The sequence below is a fragment of the Arvicanthis niloticus genome, chromosome 2 (assembly GCF_011762505.2).
Source record: "Arvicanthis niloticus isolate mArvNil1 chromosome 2, mArvNil1.pat.X, whole genome shotgun sequence".
Classification (NCBI taxonomy): domain Eukaryota; kingdom Metazoa; phylum Chordata; class Mammalia; order Rodentia; family Muridae; genus Arvicanthis; species Arvicanthis niloticus.
This window is the reverse complement of record NC_047659.1, coordinates 85,383,855-85,403,088: the sequence shown is the minus strand read 5'-3', so window position 1 is coordinate 85,403,088 and position 19,234 is coordinate 85,383,855. Positions and strand designations below refer to the sequence as shown.

General features: G+C 41.1%; 1 long non-coding RNA gene across 2 annotated transcripts; it reads left to right on the top strand.

Moving 5' to 3' along the window:
- The first annotated feature begins 7,332 nt into the window (after positions 1 to 7,332).
- On the top strand, positions 7,333 to 15,883 carry LOC117702976 (uncharacterized). Of its 2 annotated transcripts, none has more exons than XR_013108746.1 (2): positions 7,333 to 8,477; positions 14,883 to 15,883. It is a non-coding gene; the product is annotated as an uncharacterized LOC117702976 (long non-coding RNA). The 2 variants fall into 2 exon arrangements; XR_004606123.2 differs by lacking the exon at positions 14,883 to 15,883 and adding an exon at positions 11,435 to 11,559.
- Positions 15,884 to 19,234: the final 3,351 nt, after the last annotated feature.

Below are 19,234 nucleotides of genomic sequence, written 5' to 3'. Positions count from 1 at the left end.
AAACAAAATCGTGGGTGTGGAGTAAAAAGAAACAGTGGAAAGAGAATTAAATAAAACAACAGCCCAAAGCCCCAGAGCCTGCAGGAGCCTTGGAGATGGCAGGACCTCTGACTGTAACAGAAAGCTGCAAAGTGCTAATGTGTGTGGAGAGGAAGACTTAGCAAGTCAGAGCTTGAAATATCCCAAGTGGAAATAATAAACACCTCTTCTAGGTGACCTGGCATGCCACCTCTGAAGACCATAGGTGGTTCTAATCTAATGGGGAAGGGAAAGAGGAAGCTGTGTGTGTGTGTGGGGTGGGGGTGGGGGGAAGAATACATCATTTTCATTTACTTTGAAACTGAGAGCCTAAAGTGTTCAGCAACACAACCTGTACACAAGCCCTTCACTTAATATCTGTCACTTACATCCGTGACCCACTTTATCCTGTTCAAAAAGAGTCTCCCATATTAGTATTCTCTGTGAGTTTACAATGATATGAAATAAACAGGCCAGGCATCTCCAAGAATCATTTCTGTTAGAGACAGAAGCACAGGCAGCTGAAGTAGCTGATTCAAAAATCACACGGCTAAGAGCACTTCTCTATTGAGCCTTCCACCTTCTATGTGGTGATGGTAGTCATCCTTCTACAGCACAACTGACTGCGTCATATGTGCTGGCTGCTACTCTAAACATTTCATATGCACAGCCTTCCTTAATTCCTTCACCAACCCCACAGCAGAGATGTTTTTGTTCATTTCACATATCATTGAACTGAAGATAAAAGATTCTCAGAAATTTGTTCAATGTTGCATTACCCACCAAGTGGCAAAGACAAAATATGATCCTAGGTGATTCCAGAGCCTAAACCATATATCCCACACCAAACTGCAAAGAACCGACTCTAATAAAGGGCATTATGCTTGGGTGACCTAAGTTCCACATTAGCCTTCTTGCCTCACCCAGCAAATCTAATTAGTTTTCTTCATATGTTCTTCAGGATTGTCTGTTAGTGATGCTCTTAGTGTCTTCTGGGTCTAAAGTTGAAGAACTCATAAGCATTTGGGCTAAGTTGTTAATGAGTAAACACATATACATGTTTATGTATATCTGCAGATAGAGTTATAGATATATAATTACATGCAGATGCATATATAGACATATAAATGTAAATGATTACATCTAAAAATAAGCATTGTATTAGTTGCCTTCCTTATTGCTGACTACACACATGATAAAGCTCATTATGGTTCATGGTTCATCATGGTTTGATGTTCATCATGGCAACGACTTGAGCTACAGCAGCAGGGACTCCAGGTAGCTGGTCACATTGCATCCAGAGTCAGAGGATACTGAGAAGTGACTGCTCATGCTCCCCTCACTTTCTCCTCTCACTCAGATTAAATCACTAGCGCATGGAATAAAGTCACCCAGATTCAAGGTGTATTTTCTTTCCTCAGTTAGGTCTCTCTGGTAACATTCTCCCAGACATGCTCAGAAGTGTGTCTCCTAAGTGGTTCCATGTTTAGTGAACTTGACAATGAATATGAACCATCACAAGCACTGGCTTCTCTTCCTCTTGGTCCACCATTTTTCTTTCTTTCTTTCTTTCTTTCTTTCTTTCTTTCTTTCTTTCTTTCTTTCTTTCTTTCTTCTTTTCTTTCTTTCTTTCTTCCCCTTCCTCCTCCTTCTTCCACTCCCCCCTCTCTCATGTGAGTGTGTGTGTTGACTATTAGGGATTAAACCCAGGCTCTTGTGTATACTTTTGTCTTCTGCCACAGTTATACTCCCAGTGGTTTTCATTCTTTTTGTGTGGACCTGTACAGAGGCTGCATTGTGTCAGTTGCTTTAGACAATGATGGCATTGAGACAGGCTTGAAGAAAGAGAAGAAAGGTGCTGATGTGCTGTCTTCACTGTGCAAGAGGTTCAGATACATCATACCAGTATCTTTACAACAATCCTACAACACAGACATGATTTTCCTCACGAACAGATGAGAAAACCAATGCTTGTGGCTCTAATAACACTTGCACAGTGTCAAAAAGCTCAAGAGTAGCAGAGCTGGGGATCACCTGATGCAGCGCAGGGAGCCCTGCTGTGAGTAGGCAGCACTGGCCTGTGGTGAACAGTCTGTCCAGGTGTGGGAAACTGCCGCCATGGCAGCTCACTTGGAGATTGAGACTTCCTCTCTTTGCCTAATGCCTGCAATGTTCATTATGTTCTTACACATACCCTGTACCAACAGAAGTCCAAGGGCACAGTGCTTCAGGCATCCTGGTTTCTCCACATTGCATGCAAACCCACATGTCTACCTTGTCATCTGCTGAAAGGAATGGATTGAAAACAGTTGAAGACCATGGGGAAGCATTTGGGTTTGCTTTTGTTTTGTCATGCTTAGAAGATAAGTTGCATGGGCTTGTTTGTTTGTTTGTTTATTGTTTTTAAGAACTGTGCCATGTAATCTAAGAGAGTCATCAATGGAGCCAGCAGGGCCTCCATCTCTACCAGAAATGATGGTTTCCCTGTTGATAGAAAGCTCCATGAGTTTAGAGCCTCCAACATGAGCTCAATGAAGCACCAGGAATGAAAAATCTCAGCTTTTGTTACAGCCTGTGAGAAGACACTACCTACACAGTATAATAGAAGGCTATCCTGTAAGGGGACACACCAGATCATGTAGTTCAAAAGGGCAATAAAAGCATGTGTTTAAACGACAGGAGGAGAATTTTTCTTCATTTAACTTAATGAAGATATTCATAAATCCATCTCAGTTACACAGTTGACAGACAGGGTTACCACAGGAAGAACACCTATATAATCACTTCTAATCCTTAACAAGTCTATAAAGGCTTCTTGGAAAAACATGACTTTTCACACCAGAAAATCAGAAACTGTGCAAGTGTATGATGCTTTTTACAATCAAAAGCAAGTGTTCTATTGTGGAAACACATCAAACCTAGGGAAGCTGGGGCCACCTTGCATTAAAGAGCTCAGAAACTGCCTCTTCTAGAGCTAGAGTGGAATGTCCCCAGAGCTGCAGGTGCCTTGGCTGCAGAAGGCTCACTCGCCTTTCTGCTTTCCACAAGGGAGCCACATCTCTATTGGCTCTTTGAAAAGGCCTGCCTCAATACCCAAAGCTTCTAAGTCAAGCCAGAGCAATACCTGGGTTCACTCACCTTGAGTAGAAAGCAGAGGCAAATAGCACCCAATATTCAGAAGCTGCCCTGGTACACACTATAACTTATCATTCTCCTATCAGATATAGACAGGCTCACACCACACTAACTTTAAATGAGATCATGATGAAAAATTCCATTTTATAATTGATTCAACACAGACCATCTCAAGGTCATGGCATTAACCATAAAATCCCAAACACCCCCACCCCTTTTCTTTAGACAAAATAAAGATTTCTTCTGTTTTACCAATTGCCACTTTATGTACATACTAGTCTCCCCTCTTTATCAGTAACAGTGACTGAGACACCCCAACATAGTTGTCCTTGCAGACAAAAATCCAACTCAGATCAAAACTCCTGCCTCTCTACATGCTTCCTGAATCATCCAACCAGAGCCCAAGGCATAGAGTAAACCTTGTAATGGAGATGCCATAAGGTTATGCATGGTAAGTCTGTGTGTGTGTGTGTGTGTGTGTGTGTGTGTGTGTGTGTGTGTGTGTGTGTGTGTGTGTGTGTGTCTTTGCTTCAGTGAGTACTAAACCCAGTGTGGCCAACCACACACATGTCCCCGATGCTCTTTCTCTAGAGTATGTTGCCAATGCTTGTCCAGGGATACAAGAACCAGGCCCCCTCCCCCAGTTACTATTATATTTTAAGTTTCAAGACAGCTTGAGAACATTTTGTCACCACCTGGGGCACTTAAAATTGTTCCTGTTCACACTTCCCAGTTTCACTGAGAAGATCTTTTAGGAATCTTTATAGGTTCACCTTTGACTAGTTATTTCTCTTCCAAGCCAAATTACAGACATTGACCACACTGATTCTTCCAAAGGAGGCCCTCTTCAACTGGGATTTGCATCAGTTAATAATTTTCCAGAGTCACCTTGTAACTATCATAAAAAGAAATGGGGCTGGGCGGTGGTGGCGCACGCCTTTAATCCCAGCACTTAGGAGGCAGAGGCAGGCAGATTTCTGAGTTCAAGGCCAGCCTGGTCTACAGAGTGAGTTCCAGGACAGCCAGGACTACACAGAGAAACCCTGTCTCGAAAAAAACAAAAAAAAAAAAAAAAAAAAAAATGGGGACAAGGTTTCCTAGTCTTTTACTATTGTCCTCACTCCATACAGTTGTCCCTTTGTCTACCTTGCCCCTCAAAACTGTGACTTGTAAGGGGACAGCCTCCCTCTGCTGATTACCATGGTTTACTTGTCACAGCACAAGGAAGGCAAAATGAGCATACATTTTCAAGTGTCCACTGTGGATTCCTGCTGTGATGGAAGAAAAGCTCATATGTCCCCCTCCTCACCAAGGTGGGTCTCTTGACTGTAGCGACTGTTAGTCACCAAAGTCCTTAACTGAGGGCCCAATGCCTTCCCAGACTCAGTTTTTTTCCACCAACTAACTAACTAGTTATAAGAAAAGCAGCAGGGTGAACAGCCTTCAAGAATGAAGGCATCAGCTTGTTAATAGAGTCTTTGCCCACGATTTGAAGATCATCTTCAAAAATCCTTCTCTGCAGGAATTCTCAGAAGTTTGTGACATAATTTCATTCCTTGCCCCGCACCCACCTTATCCTTTTTCTTCTAACCTTGACAGATCAGACAAACACGAACTTTACATAAACACTAAATATTAATGAGACAGAAGCAGAAAGCATATTGTTCTAAGAGAAAAAGCAATAAAGCCCAATCATGCTCCTGGTCATTGAGTCAATAAGGAAAAGCAGAGTGATGTGGACTGGGAATGTGCTCACTATAGGTAAGAAACACTAACTATAGCCTCATCTTTGGTCCCGGAGGAACTCAATGCAGAGGTCAGCACATCTGAAGTGCATTCTGCCACCCAAGCACTGACATCTTGTCATATAGGTTAGCATCTTGATTCCAAAGTACTGGAAAATCTTGAGGTATCTTTTAGCCCAGAATAGAGAGAACCCTACTGGTTAGTCCTTTCCTCACTGTGGCTCAGCTCTCTTAGATCCTCTATCCCATTTACCTGATACAGAAACAAAAGCCCAAAGCAAACTCCCTTGATAGTGACCACTGGGTTTCCCCTCACCTGAACTCTATTCCTGTCAGGCCACAAGAAACCCGACTCATAGCTGAGCCTCTGTGAGACTTATATTTTTCTTTAAACTTCCAGATAGCTTCATACATCAACTGTGTATGATGTATAATGTATGTATGATGATTTGGGCATCAACTGATTGTATTGACACCACTTCAACACTTGTTTTATGCCTCATACTATTCTGAGCACTCTATGTACCTTGTAGGAGGAATCTATGCGGCTACCTCTACCACAAAGGTATCTCCTTAGGAGGACCAAGACTGCCTAAGAGACCAAGGGTTGCTGACACAGATTATGCCAGCCAATCGGGAACTGCTGTTTAGAAAAAGATACTTTCTTGGGTCCAATGGAGCAGGGGTGGAGGGTATTAAAGGAACTTGCAGCAGTGTTCAGATGAGCTTGCTGTGGTGTTTCTCACTGGCTCACAGAGTCTGTGTCCTTGACTCTAATGCCACCTCACCTCCAGTCCCCAAGGGTAGGTAGCATCAGGCAGCAAGTAGTCCAGGGCACAGGCAGCAGTACCTGAGCTCTTTTACATCACAGATCTACTCTGAGGCTCCTACTATAGCCACCATTGCACTTTACACATTGGTAAAGTGGAGTCCAAAATCAACTAACTTATTCAAATTTATGAAACCATTTACAAAAACTCTAATTGAAACCCAGAGTATGATTTTTGAGGTGTGCTTTTTTGGAACCCAGAAAAGAAAAGAGAGAATGAAGGCAGTATTCAACAGAGCCTTGTTCCCCCAGGCAGTCAGCCCTTAGCCAGAATGGGCATGGATAATGATTCTACCCTGTCCATGCCTTCATAGTGGGGTGCATAAGCACTTAGATCTTTGTAGAGGTGTTCTAAAGTCATACGGGAAGAGTTAGCAGTGCAGGAATGGATTTCTATGTGCACATTTCTAACATGAATCTCCATAAAACAGTGACACCTATACACAGTCTTTCCCACCACCTTTCCACAACACCCTAGACACAAGAATAAGAGGAAATCACTTCACATTCTCAACCCTTCCCAGACACTGCAAGCACAGAGCCACAGACTGTAGACCTCCAGGAAAAGAGATAACTGAAAATATTAGCATTCAGAAGGTGAATAACCCTGTAGACCCAGTAACACTCTGTGATGGTTTGTATATGCTTGGCCCAAGGAGTGGCACTTTTAGGAGGTATGGTCTTGTTGGAATAGGTGTGTCACTGTGGGCATGGGCGGAAAACCCTCATCCTAGCTGCCTGGAAGTCAGTCTTCCACTAGCAACCTTTGGATAAAGATGTAGAACTCTTAGCTCTGCCTGCATCATGCCTGCCTAGATGCTGCCCTGCACCTACCTTGATGATAATGGGCTGAACATCTGAACCTGTAAGCCTAATTAAATATTGTACTTTATAAGACTTGCCTAAGACATGGTGTCTGTTCACAGCAGTAAAACCCTAACTAAAACAGAAGTCGGTACCAGGGACTGGAATATTGCTGTGATTGGCCTGACCATGCTTTTGTTTGGAAGAATGTGGATTTTAAAATGTTGGATTTGGAAAGCAGTGGAATGTTTTAAATGGGGCTTATTGGGTCATCCTAGTAGGAATATGAAAGATTTTGTTGCTGAGAGTAATTTTAACTGTGGAGACCTGGCACAAGAGATTTTAGAGGAGAAAAATTTCAGTATATGGCATAGAGACTGTTTTTGTGGTATTTTGGTGAAGAATGTGGCTGCTTTTTGCTCTCATCTGGAGTCTACTTGAGACTAAGGTGAAAAGATTTATATTAATTCTATTGGCAAAGAATATCTTAAAAAAGCCCAGCAGAGACTTTGTTCTCTGACTAAGTCTCATGAAGAGCATTTTGAACAAGAGTAGCAAGCTTAGAAAAGAAAAATATAAAAATATGGTTTGAGTATTAAAGGGGCACCAGGAAGTGAACTGGACCTGAATCCTATGTTCTAGGACATAACAGATTAAGAGAATGAGACTTTAGGACAAGACCCTACCTACTAAACTTAGATCCAGGCATAGTGGTACACATCTTTAATCCCAGGAGATAAAGCCAAGCAGATGTCTGGGTGCAAGGCCAGCCTGGGACAGAGCAAGCTCTAGGTGAAGAAAAGCTTAAATCCAGGAATGGTGGTACACATCTTTAATCCCAGGAGACAGGCATGCAGATCTCTGAGTTCAAGGTCAATCTACAAAGCAAGCTCCAGGACAACCAAGCTTAGGCAGTGAAGGAGCTAGAAAACAGAAAAACAGTGTTAATTTAATAGAATAAGGGGCCATGTTCCAGCTCCTGCAAGTAGCAGAACTTGGCAGCTTTGGCCATGTGGCTCTGGCTTTAGGGTGAAAAATAGAAGCACTGCTGGGACAATTGATGCTGGTTAGCTGGACCTAAGAAATTAGTAATGATTAAGAAGAGACCAGCATCACTGAGGTGAAATCTTCTGGGAAGTGTTTTCTGAGAGCATATAGAAGCTGTGTTCCAGAGATAGCCAAAGGTTGTATCTCGTGCTGTAGCTGTACTTGGTAATGTGTAAGAGTCACCCAGGTGGTACTGGTTTTGAAGGCATGAAGGTATCTTGAAGAACAGCTGAGGTTTGGCACTCTACTGGTGAAGACTACTGGTGAAGGTGCAGCCTCAGCTGTAGTTGATGGCCCAAGACTGAAGGAGTCGTGCAAAGGATTTGAGGATTGGCACCATGAGAAGAGTCTATGAGAGACAATTAGTGAAGCCTAGTTGCAGTGCAAGATCCCAGTGTATTGAAGATGCCAGTACTATGAGATGACCACCAAGAACAGCAGTGGCAGTGGAGTAGATCAACCTGAGCTTAGAGTTCTACAGAGGGCAGAGCTGGAGAAGTGATGACAGCCCTTTGGAGGAGCCTAGAAGATGATGTATGGATCTCAGACGTCGAAACAAGAAGCTGTAATATTGAAGTTGCCTAGGAGACCCCAACATGTTTGAGATACCAGAACCATGAGCTATCTGTTGAGGAAAGCTGTTAACAGGGAGAAAGAACTTTGTTGCAGTCAACAAAGATAAAAAAGGAGTTGGAGATCTGAAGACCACTTTGACAGCAAACGTGGAGATATTTGGAGTTTGCCCAGCTGGTTTCCTATCTTGCCTTGGGGATTACAGTTTAGTGATTAGCTGAAATCTCAGAAGAACCTTGAACTTTAGACTTTTAATACTATGGAGACTGCTATAGATTATGGGGGCTTTGGAAGTTGAACGAAATGTATATTTTATTATGCTAAGGGTAAGTATGGCCCCCATAGACTTATGTGTTTGAACAAGCCTACTGGGACCAGGTAGTGGAATGTGATAGTTTTTATGTGTTTGGCCCAGGGAATGGCACTTTTAGGAGGTATAACCTTGTTGGAGTAGGTGTGTCACTCTTAAGTATGGGCTTAAGACCCTCATCCTAGCTGCCTGGAAGTCAGTCTTCCACTAGCAGCCTTCAGATGAAGATGTAGAGCTCTCAGCTCTGCCTGCATCCTGCCTGCCTAGATGCTGCCCTGCTACCACCTTGATAATAATGGGCTGAACCTCTGAACATGTAAGCCAGCCCAATTAAATGTTGTCCTTTATAAGACTTGCATAGGTCATGGTGTCTCTTCACAGCAGTAAAACCCTACCTAAGACACACTCTTTTGAAAATCAAATGCTTTCCAATGTTTTTCTTTTAATAAAATTGAAAGGAGACAGAATAGAACTGAAAAACTATTAAGAATAAATATATTACTTAAATAATTATTTTAAATTAATTTAACAAACAAAAACAAAATAGATGTTATTTATTTGGTTTCGTGTGATGTTTTGAGATATATGCACATACAATACATTCCATGCATACATACATGCATACATACAGTGATACTCATGTCAGGGTAACCATTTCTACCTCCTCAAACATTTGTCATTTTATGTGTAAAACATCCAAGCCTTTTTTTCTTGCAGAGTTTGGAACTATAGAGTATGTCATTATTATCTCTGGTTACCCTGCTGTGTGGCACTGAGACTTCTTAGCCCTGTCTAACAATGTCTTATATTATAACTAACTCACTCCCCTGTAACTCCAGCCAGAACCTTTCCCTGCTACTCCAAAGCACCACAATGGTACAAGTTATTTTCAGCCATCCATCATCTGTAATAAAAAAATGCTTTTCAAAAACCTGGCAGTTCCTTTGGGTATCCTCCTAAGAATGAAGGGACTGCTAAGCACAAAGCCTTCAGCTATTTATGTGAACATGATCATTTGGCCTTAAAATTATGAAAAAAGCCAAGTGTCTCACGTGGCTTTCATTCATTCATTCATTCATTCATTCATTCATTCATTCCATTCATTTGAAGTACTAGGGATTGAATCCAGGGTCTCATTCATAATAAACAAGTGTTCTTCCACTGAGCTACTGTTTGAACCCTTTTACCAAACAGTTTAGGAAGTACAGACCTACTATCATGTTACCAAGGTCACCACTTATTTTCTGAATTCATCTTAGGTCCCTTCAAGACTTCATGACAGTTAGGTTACATAGTGCAGTGGTGAGTGAATTCTGGTAGGTTAGTTCATTATCTGAATCACCAAACTTTGTTGTGTCATATGTTTTGAGAATAAACAACCACTCAAAGTTATACAAACATCATCAGACAGGGCCATGTCACAGAAGTGCCCCAGTTGTTCCATACTTAGTGTACCCTTTGGTGGCTCCGTGACGGGAAGGACAGAGAGCATTAGTGTCCGAGCCGCTCTTGTTCATGCACATTTACAGGCTCTAAGAGTGCCCTTCTAACTAATTCCCTCAACTGGGCTTCATTAGCAGATGCTAACAATCCCCTTCTGGCCTTAATTAATTACCTTGCTTTGGAGTCAAAGAGGGGAATGGTTGTCAAGAGTATTATTTGCTCAATTACCCAAAAGCCATAGATAATGCGTGGTAATGGATTGGAAGATGGAACACCAGCCTTGCTCCAATCCCACAACTGTAAAATCTTGTACTGTTCATTAAGGCACATGGCATCAGCCGTGGGAAGCGCTTACATTGGAGACAACAGTAAATGGAGTCGGAGGTGAAACCTCCAAATTTACTTTCCGGCAGAAACACAGAAACTCTCCACAGCTAAGAGCTTTCTGTTATTCACAGACAAATTCCTGAGGCCTCTCACCCTCTATCCTTTTCTGCCTTTCCATTTTTGGGCCATTTTGTGGCTATTTCACAGCTGATTTCACCCTGGCTGTTATTCCCGGGATGGCATAATTAAATGTCAACTTAGAGGTCTACAGTGATAAAATTACATTTATGCTGGCTTTTAAAAACCATCTTATAATTGGTTAGAGCTGGTGATTATAAAAAAAATTCTTTTTTCATATTTTAAGTAATGTTCATTGGTGAAAATGTAGATATAGTTATATTTGAGACAGTTGGTAAGGAGATAATAGATGTCATAGAAATAACAAAGCTTCATGAGATGAACTAAGGTGCGTGTGGTACAATTCATATAAGTGTATGATCAGTGTGTATGCAGTGTTTAACTCGTGTGTGTGTGTTTTCTGTCAGTGATATGTATATTTGGTATAGTATGTATAGGTCTGTGATCGGTATGCATGTATGATATTTAACTCTGTGTGCTACAAGCATGGTGTAGTTTATACACATATGTATTTGATTTGCATAAACTGTGTTTAACTCTCTGTGTGTGAGATTGGTGTCTGGTGTACATGTGTGCTGAGGTATGGATGCATCTGATTGGTGTTACATGCATGTACTGTGCTTAACTCTGAGCATGTGCATGTGGATGTTATTCAGGAAGTATTTCCTGGGTTGAGTCTTGAATGAGTCCCTGGAGGATCATAAGAATCAGGTCCTTTAGGAAGAGTAAACAGCACTCCAGCATGAAGGGAAACCAGGTATTGGTAAAGTGTAGCATGCCTGCTGGGAGATGGGGCTGTGCAATGGGGTTCTGACCTGCTCACCAGTGACTTGTGTGTTTATCTCAGGACAAATAAATCAGATTTGATGAGGGAAAGTAGCCAGTTTTGTCTCATTAGCAATGTGGAACTTGACCTTTGGAGGTGAATCATGGGAAACTGTTCCTGGGCATATGGGTTTCCTGCCACCCTCTGTGGTTTTCTCTGACTTCAGAGCTAACTGCTATGTGGTTAGACCCACAGGACTCTTGCTTTGCCTCATTTGCATGGTCTATGTGTTTTTTCAGATTTGGACTCCAGTTTGATGACACAGAATCTGCTTCTTTTCAGCTGAAAAGAATATCCACATCTCTCCTTAAAAATAGCTGAGTTTCCTGCTATTAAAAAAATAAATAGCCGGGCAGTGGTGGCGCACTTGTCTCCAATTTTTATGACTTTCTACCCCTTTATTAAATTATTTGTAGCCTACAAATGCTATTCACAGTGAAAGCTATTTATTTATTTGTTTGTTTGTTTATTTGTTTTTTTATTGCTGTTTCCTTACTAATGTCTAATTTCTGTAGCTTACTTCTCTGTGCTGATCCCATCTCCTATAATAACATAATAAGGATTATCAGCAGGAGCCTCCTGCTGTCCTTGCCACCCCTACCCTCTGCTAGCCTCCCCCCCAACCACCTCCACTCCCCAGCTGCCCCAACATCATGCCCTGCTATCCACCCCCGACTACCCCTACTCCCATTATCCCCCACCCACCCATATTATCTGCTACCCCCACTTCTTGCTACCCTTACCCCTGAGACTCCCACCCCCAGCTGGGAGAATGAATACTAATACACCAGCTATGCATTAGGACACTGTCAGCCTGAAATACTTGCTTGGGGCTTTCTCATTCTGAGCTGTAATGAAAGCAGACAGAATTCTCAACTTCAGTCAGCATTTGTCATCCAAGAACCTTGACTATTTACTGTGAGGTAATTTGGTCCACTGGTTGACATTGATTTCATTTTGGCATTAGGCTCAGTTTTGCTGGCATTGCCCTATTAATAGGGACATATGGCATCTCATCACTCAGGTAAATATACCTTAGATTTGCAAAATGACCAGGACTCTGATTGTGTGGATTGGAAGTGCCTTATTCACCACAAAGAATGTTCAGGAACCAATTATCTTGCTTTCTATGGATGTAGAAAGATAAAACTCCTACTCCATCCCCCAATTCTCAATATGAATTAAACCTTGGATCTAATAACTCCTAGGCAGGTGCATATCACCCAGCTATACTCATGGACATCTAGCTCATTTATAAACAACAGTCTGTTATCTTATTGGTTAGAGGTCTGTATAAGATAAACTTTTAAACAAGTCACAGTTTTAAAGCAATTCAGTTCAGGATTGGAATGGCCAGTCTTCAGAATGGCCCACTTTACTTCACAGTATCTCATTCTCTCTCACGTTTCATAGGACCAAGCTGTCATCAATAGGATTATTACAAACTAACCACTTGTGTCCCATCCATATCTCAAGTTCTAACCTCCAATGCGACAGTCTAGGAAGGCTCCATAGGGGTTGCCTTGGTAAGAAGATAGTAATACAGCAGAGCTTCAGAGCCCTCAACCAGGAAGAGGACTCTCACCCAAAACCAGATCGGAACCTGGAGGTCCTGACTTCAGTTTCCAGAAACCACATGGTGGCTCACAAGCATCTGTAATGAAATCTGATTTCCTCTTCTGGTGTGCATGAAAACAGGGCACTTACATAAAATACATCTTAAACAAACAAACAAACAAAAATCATCTGGCATCATGATCTTGGACTTTCCAGCCTTCAGAGCAATAGAAATAGATGTCTATTGTTTGAGCTACCCGGTCTATGGTATTTTCTTATAGCACCATGACAAACATTCACAAAGTTGAGACTTCTTGGGTCTAGTCATCGGACATACTGCAACATCTACCTGGCTGTCTGTCTCTCTCTGTCTCTTTCTCTCTCTCTCTCTCTCTCTCTCTCTCTCTCTCTCTCTCTCTCTCTCTCTCTCTCTCTCTCTCCCTCTCTCTCTCCATGAAGATATTTGCATAGCAGAGGCCTAGGTACAAGACCAAAGGCTGTCCAACAGTCCTCACCATGTGAGTAAATTATCACATCTTCTAATCTCACAACTGAAATCCAATCAACATCTTGAACTCGAAGCCACAATTTTTGAGACATCCAAATCCAGAAACACTTGACTCAGCTGCTCCTGAATCCTTGGTTCATACTGTAGAAGAAATTAAATGTTTGCTGTTGTTTTGAGCCATTAAGTTTGGAAGTACTTTCTAGCTAATACACTTCTTTTAAAATTCATATATTATTGAAAATAAATTTCCTAATGGGAATGAAGAAGGAATCTGCATATTCCTGACTCCTCCAAGTTCATATGAAACGGCCTGACAATGACTTGTGGTCTTACTCCTAGACAAGTCACAGGACAAAGCTCTTGGTCCAAACTCCCACCTGTGGTCTACAGGTCACAATGGTTCCCAGATCACAGAATATTTTTTAAGTCTTTACTTTTCAACATTTAAACTTTTAAACATTTAAACATTAAATGTGAGTTTATGGTTACTTTTTGATACAAGAATATGGTAACATTAGGCCTACCTTTATGATGATATCAGTTAGAAAGAAGCATGTCCACAGAATTGACATCCACAGGTCACTACTCATTTAACAGTGATACTCCAGGTGAGAGAGCTTCCTGTCACCTAGACATTAGCTTTCCATTAGCCAACAGCAAGGCAACTCGTGCATCAGAAAGATGAAGAGAAGGGAAATAAAATGCATCAAATGGTGTACATCCATGAGTTCACAGAGATATTAAAACCATAACAGAACAAGGAAAAATAGAACCTCCCTTGCCACCTTTGACAAACAGTGAGTTTGTCAGTGAAATGAAATAATTGAGTTGTCAAATGATGAAGAAAAGGCACTCAATGTTTTTTCTGCCCTATGAGCTGAGGGAAAATTGTTTATGAAATGTCCCATTATAATACACAAAAAATTAATATTAGAAAACCCTGATTTTGTAATTACCACTGACATAGTGAACTAGAGCAAAGAGAATCGGTAGCTGTTAGTCATAAAAGCGGTGCTTCTCATTAGCAGTATGGATTGGAAGGACTAAGCTAGACAGCTCCTGTGCTGACATTGCCTGGGGTCACTCATAGGGAATCAGTGAATTGAGTTGGTGCTATGGATTCACGAGGAAGAAATAGAAACTGTAAAGCCTCTTTGAATTATAAAGTTGTATTGTGTAATTCCCACTGTGTATTATTGGGGAAAACAAATCGTAGTGTTGTCCCAGATCAATAGTTCTGGGAATAGAGGGTGGTAATGCCACACCTAGAAAAGTCACATGGCACCTGGAGGTTAGCTCAGTAGTAAAGTGGATGTTTAACACATATGAAGCCCAGCTTCCCACCGTGATTCCAGCAAGATAAGAAAACTAACAAGATAGGAGACAAAGGCATCTATCATGGCGTGAATGTGTCCCTCGAAGTTCATATGTTGGAAATGTAGCCTGCAGTGCAACAGTGTTGGAAGGTAGGGTGTGATAAGAGGTGACCAGGAATGAGGGAGCCCTTGTGAAGAGAATATTGTCTCAGGAGTGGGCTCCTTACAGGCAAATGCATTTATGAAAGTGAGCTTGCTTTCTTCACACTCATATGCTCTTTCTCCTGCCGTTTTCTCCCATCGCAGGAAGGTATGGCACAGAAACCCTCTTCAGAATGCAAGCAGATGCCAGCACCATGCCTTTGGATTTCCCAGCTTCCACAATTCTATAATTTTCTAAAATTATATTTTCTAAAACTCCATAATTTTCTTCTCTTTGTAAATTGCAGTATAACAGTACAAAATAGCCTTAAGGCACTATTTATAGAAACAATTCTTTTCAGGACAAACATGAATTTAATCAAGATAGTAGATTTACTAACTTACAAATTAATTCCTTTGTTGTATGACTTTAAATATGAGAAATGCCTTCATTATTTCGACATATGGTTTAATGTCTTTTAAGTGTCTAGGCAGCAGCAAGCCCTCTCACCTGGAGCAATACTGTTAGATAGTAGTGACCTGTGGATGTCAACTCTGTGGACATTCTCCAAGTGCCCAATGTGTGAAAAATGTCTCAGCTGTTACATAGATGTCTCAAATATGTTGAGGGAACAATCAAAGCCACCTCCAATGTCTGTTCTAAGACTGAGGGAAATCAATACTTGGTGTGTAGACGCTCAATCCCGCTGTTTTTGAGTTGTCTCATTCAGCCAGGATCCTCTGTCTCAGGTGATGATGATGGCACCACCAACTGCCACCACAGCAGTCTGCATCTCCCTCTGAACACACTATCTGTGGGCCCATGCCAGTCACTTCATCTTACTCTACTGCCCCACACAGCCATCTCTCATCCTGTCAGTGTGTTGGGGTGTCCACAAGATCCCCAGCTGCTGAGTAGTCTGAATTTTTCTATTTCTTCTTTTCATGCTTGTTTATTTGTTTATATGCTTTAAGAAACAAGAGGTCTCACTTGTCCTAAAAGTCACCGGCCACAAGGATAAATGCCACCTCACCACCCAAAGACTTTAAAAGCACACGATCATGTGTATTTATTAAGCTTGTAAAATAAGGAATTTTTGTTAATTGACTTATTTGTGCTTCTGTGTATGTATATGTGTGGAGACATTAAAGAACAACTTCCTGGAGTCAGTTCTCTCCTTCCACTGTGTGGGTCCCTGGGATTAAGCTCTTGTCATCAAGTTTGGTGGCAAGTACCTACAAAGCCATCTGACCAGCCAAAAAATAATTTACAATTAAGAAAGATATTTGAATGTCATCAGTTTGATACTTCCCTTGAACAGATGATAAAGCTGATGTTCCAAGTGGTTAAATAACAATTCTATTCTTACATAGCTATCTGGAAATGGGCCTGAAGAGTTGTAGCAAGCAACTCTTGAATACAACATTAAGCTTACCATGGTAGATTTTCACTGGCATTTCTCCCAGTATGTTCTAGTACCCCCATGATCAGGGTACTGGGCACCTGGGTAATATCTCTCTCTCTCTCTCTCTCTCTCTCTCTCTCTCTCTCTCTCTCTCTCTCCCCCCCTCTCTCTCTCTTTCTGTTTTTTTAACCCAAAGCCTTACTTGACTTCAGCAAAACCTTAGTACCAAACACTTTTCAGATTATATTCTCCTTTAATAAGTATGACCCATTATTTGATTTTTCTGTTCAAACTTTTTAAAAATATTTATCTATCTATCTTATATATGTGAGTACACTGTCTTCAGACACACCAGAAGGGAGCATCGGATTACATTACAGATGGTTGTGAGCCACCATGTGGTTGCTGGGAATTGAACTCAGGACCTCTGGAAGAGCAGTGGTGCTCTTAATGGCTGAGCCATCTCTTCAGCCCGTATTCAAATTTCTACAAAGCCAAAACAGTTTACATAGTATAAAATCATGCCTAGAAGTTGTGAGGAGAATAAACAGAGGCACTCAGAAGAATGGCCCAAGTGCCCCCAAACCCCCAACATGAACAGAAAAGCTGACAGTTCATGAAATATCCAGCTATTCAGAGTCTAGTGAGTTATGTAAGTACCACCGTAAAACCGCATAACCTTTCTAGGGCAAAGTAATGATGATTAAAGAAATGGCATGTGATTCATTCTGAAATGGGATATTTTCAGGAATTTATCAGAAAGCAGCATTAGGTGTAAATGGATGATGCTGTGGGCACAGTATTAAAGACACAATGAAACTGTGTTTCTTGTCACCAGATAATTGAAATAGACTCTACCCCTCAAACCTTACCACTGCCACTGTTAATGTGACTAGGTCACATTTCCCCCATAATACCACATTGCTGAATATTACTTCTGCTCATGGGCTGACAGTGGTTGTACTGTCTATGACAATTCTCTTCAAAGTCACATTTCTCATTCAAGGATCTCCATAGTCCAACCACACTGTACTCTTCCAAGCATATTTCCCCTCTGACAGTGTATTCCTGCAGTTGCTTGCTGTCTCTCCTATCCATCGATCCTCCTTCTGGCTCATTTACTTACTGTCTTTCTAGATTCAGAAGACAAGACCCAGCTTGTGCTGGCCTGGTTCCACTCTCTCCAGGGAGCATCTCGGACCAGTCTTGTCCTACTAGCCTTATGTTTCTCATATCTGAAATTATAATCCAGGACAAGAGTCCTCTAAGTCTTGCCTGTGCATGCATGCTGCATTGATCTTCCCATCTGGGAAGTAGAATGTTCCAGGCATCTAATCTTGCCTAAATGTATCCCCAGGATTCCTAGAGGAGACTGACAGGGTTCTAAAGGGGATTCTTACAGGCCATGGGAAGACATTCTGAGGTGCAGGCAATGGTAAAGATGTAGCAGGTGCTTAAATAAAGCCTGCACTGAGAGCACATTGTAGCACAGTTGTTGATAGGCCAGTCATTTGGATGAATGAAGCAAGATGACTCTTCCTTGCCACTGCCCTGTGAAAGATCTTATTGTTTCAAGACTGTTATTTCCAATTTTTTACATATTCTAAGAGACCACAGGTATCAGACCAAACTATTATACCCAGCAAAACTTTCAATCACAATAGATAAAGGCATTCCATGATAAAAACCAAATTTAAGTAGTATCTATCTATAAATTCAGACCTATAGAAGGCTGAAGAAAACTTCGACCTAAGAAGATTAACAACACATAAGAAAACACAGAGAGTAAATAACTCCAAACAAAAAAAAAAAATCAAAAGAGGGGAAACACACACACACACACACACACACACACACACTACCACCACCAACAACAACAACCAAACAAAATAATGAATTAACAAACACTACTCATTGATATCTCTTAGCATCAAAGTCTCAATTCTCCAATAAAAAGACACAGACTAACAGAATAGATGTGAAAACAAGATCCATTCTTCTGCGGAATACAAAAAACATATCTTAACATTAAAAATAGACATCACCTCAGGATAAAAGGATAGAAAAAGATATTCCAAGAAAATAGACATTAAAAAGCAAGCTGGTATACCTATTTTAATATCTGACAAAATAGACTTCCAACCAAAATTAATCCAAAGAAATTGTGAAGGATGTTACATACTCATCAGAGAAAAATCCACCAAGAAGACATTGTAATTATTAACATCTATGTACTAAACACAAGGCACCCAAGTCCATAAGAAAGACTACTATAACTTAAGTCATATATTGATCCTCACAAACTGGTAGTAGGAGACTTTAATACCCCATTCTCAACAATAGACAGATAATTCACACAAAAACTAAACAGAAATGTAAGAGCTGACTGATATAAGCCAAATGGACCTGTCAGATGTTTATACATTTCACCAAACATGATGGAATATACGGTTTTTCCATGTACCTCATTAAACTTTCTCTAAAATTGACCACATTCTTGGAGACAAAGCAAGTCTCAACTGATACAAGAAAACAGAAACAACACCCTGCATCCTATCTGACCACAGATTAAAGTTGTATATCAACAACAATAGAAACAACAGAGAGAATGAAAAATGTGTCAAGACAGAAATTACAAAAGAAATTAAAGATTTCCTAGAATTGAATGAAAGTGAATGTACAACATACCTAAACTGCGGTACACAATGAAGATAGGTCTAAGAGGCAAGTTCATAGTAATAAGTGCCCATATAAAAAATTGGATAGAACTCATCCTACTAACTTAATAGCACACCTGAACACTCTAGAACAAATGGAAGAAACCATACCCCAAAGGAGTACATAGTGAGAAATAATCAAACTAAGGACTGAATCAATAAAATAAGAACAAACAAACCAAAACCAAAAACAAAGAATCAACGAAATAATGTGTGGAGACAGGGAGCCATGGGGCATTGTGGGAGGGAGCAGGCCTGGAGCAAGAGTGGAGCTGAGGTATGTCCAAACTCCAGACATCTTATCCTTAGAGCAGCAGGAGTAGCATCTTTCCCTATCCCTGCCCCAGGCCTGCACACATAACCCTGTGCCCTCACCTCTACTCCCCCCAGGAGG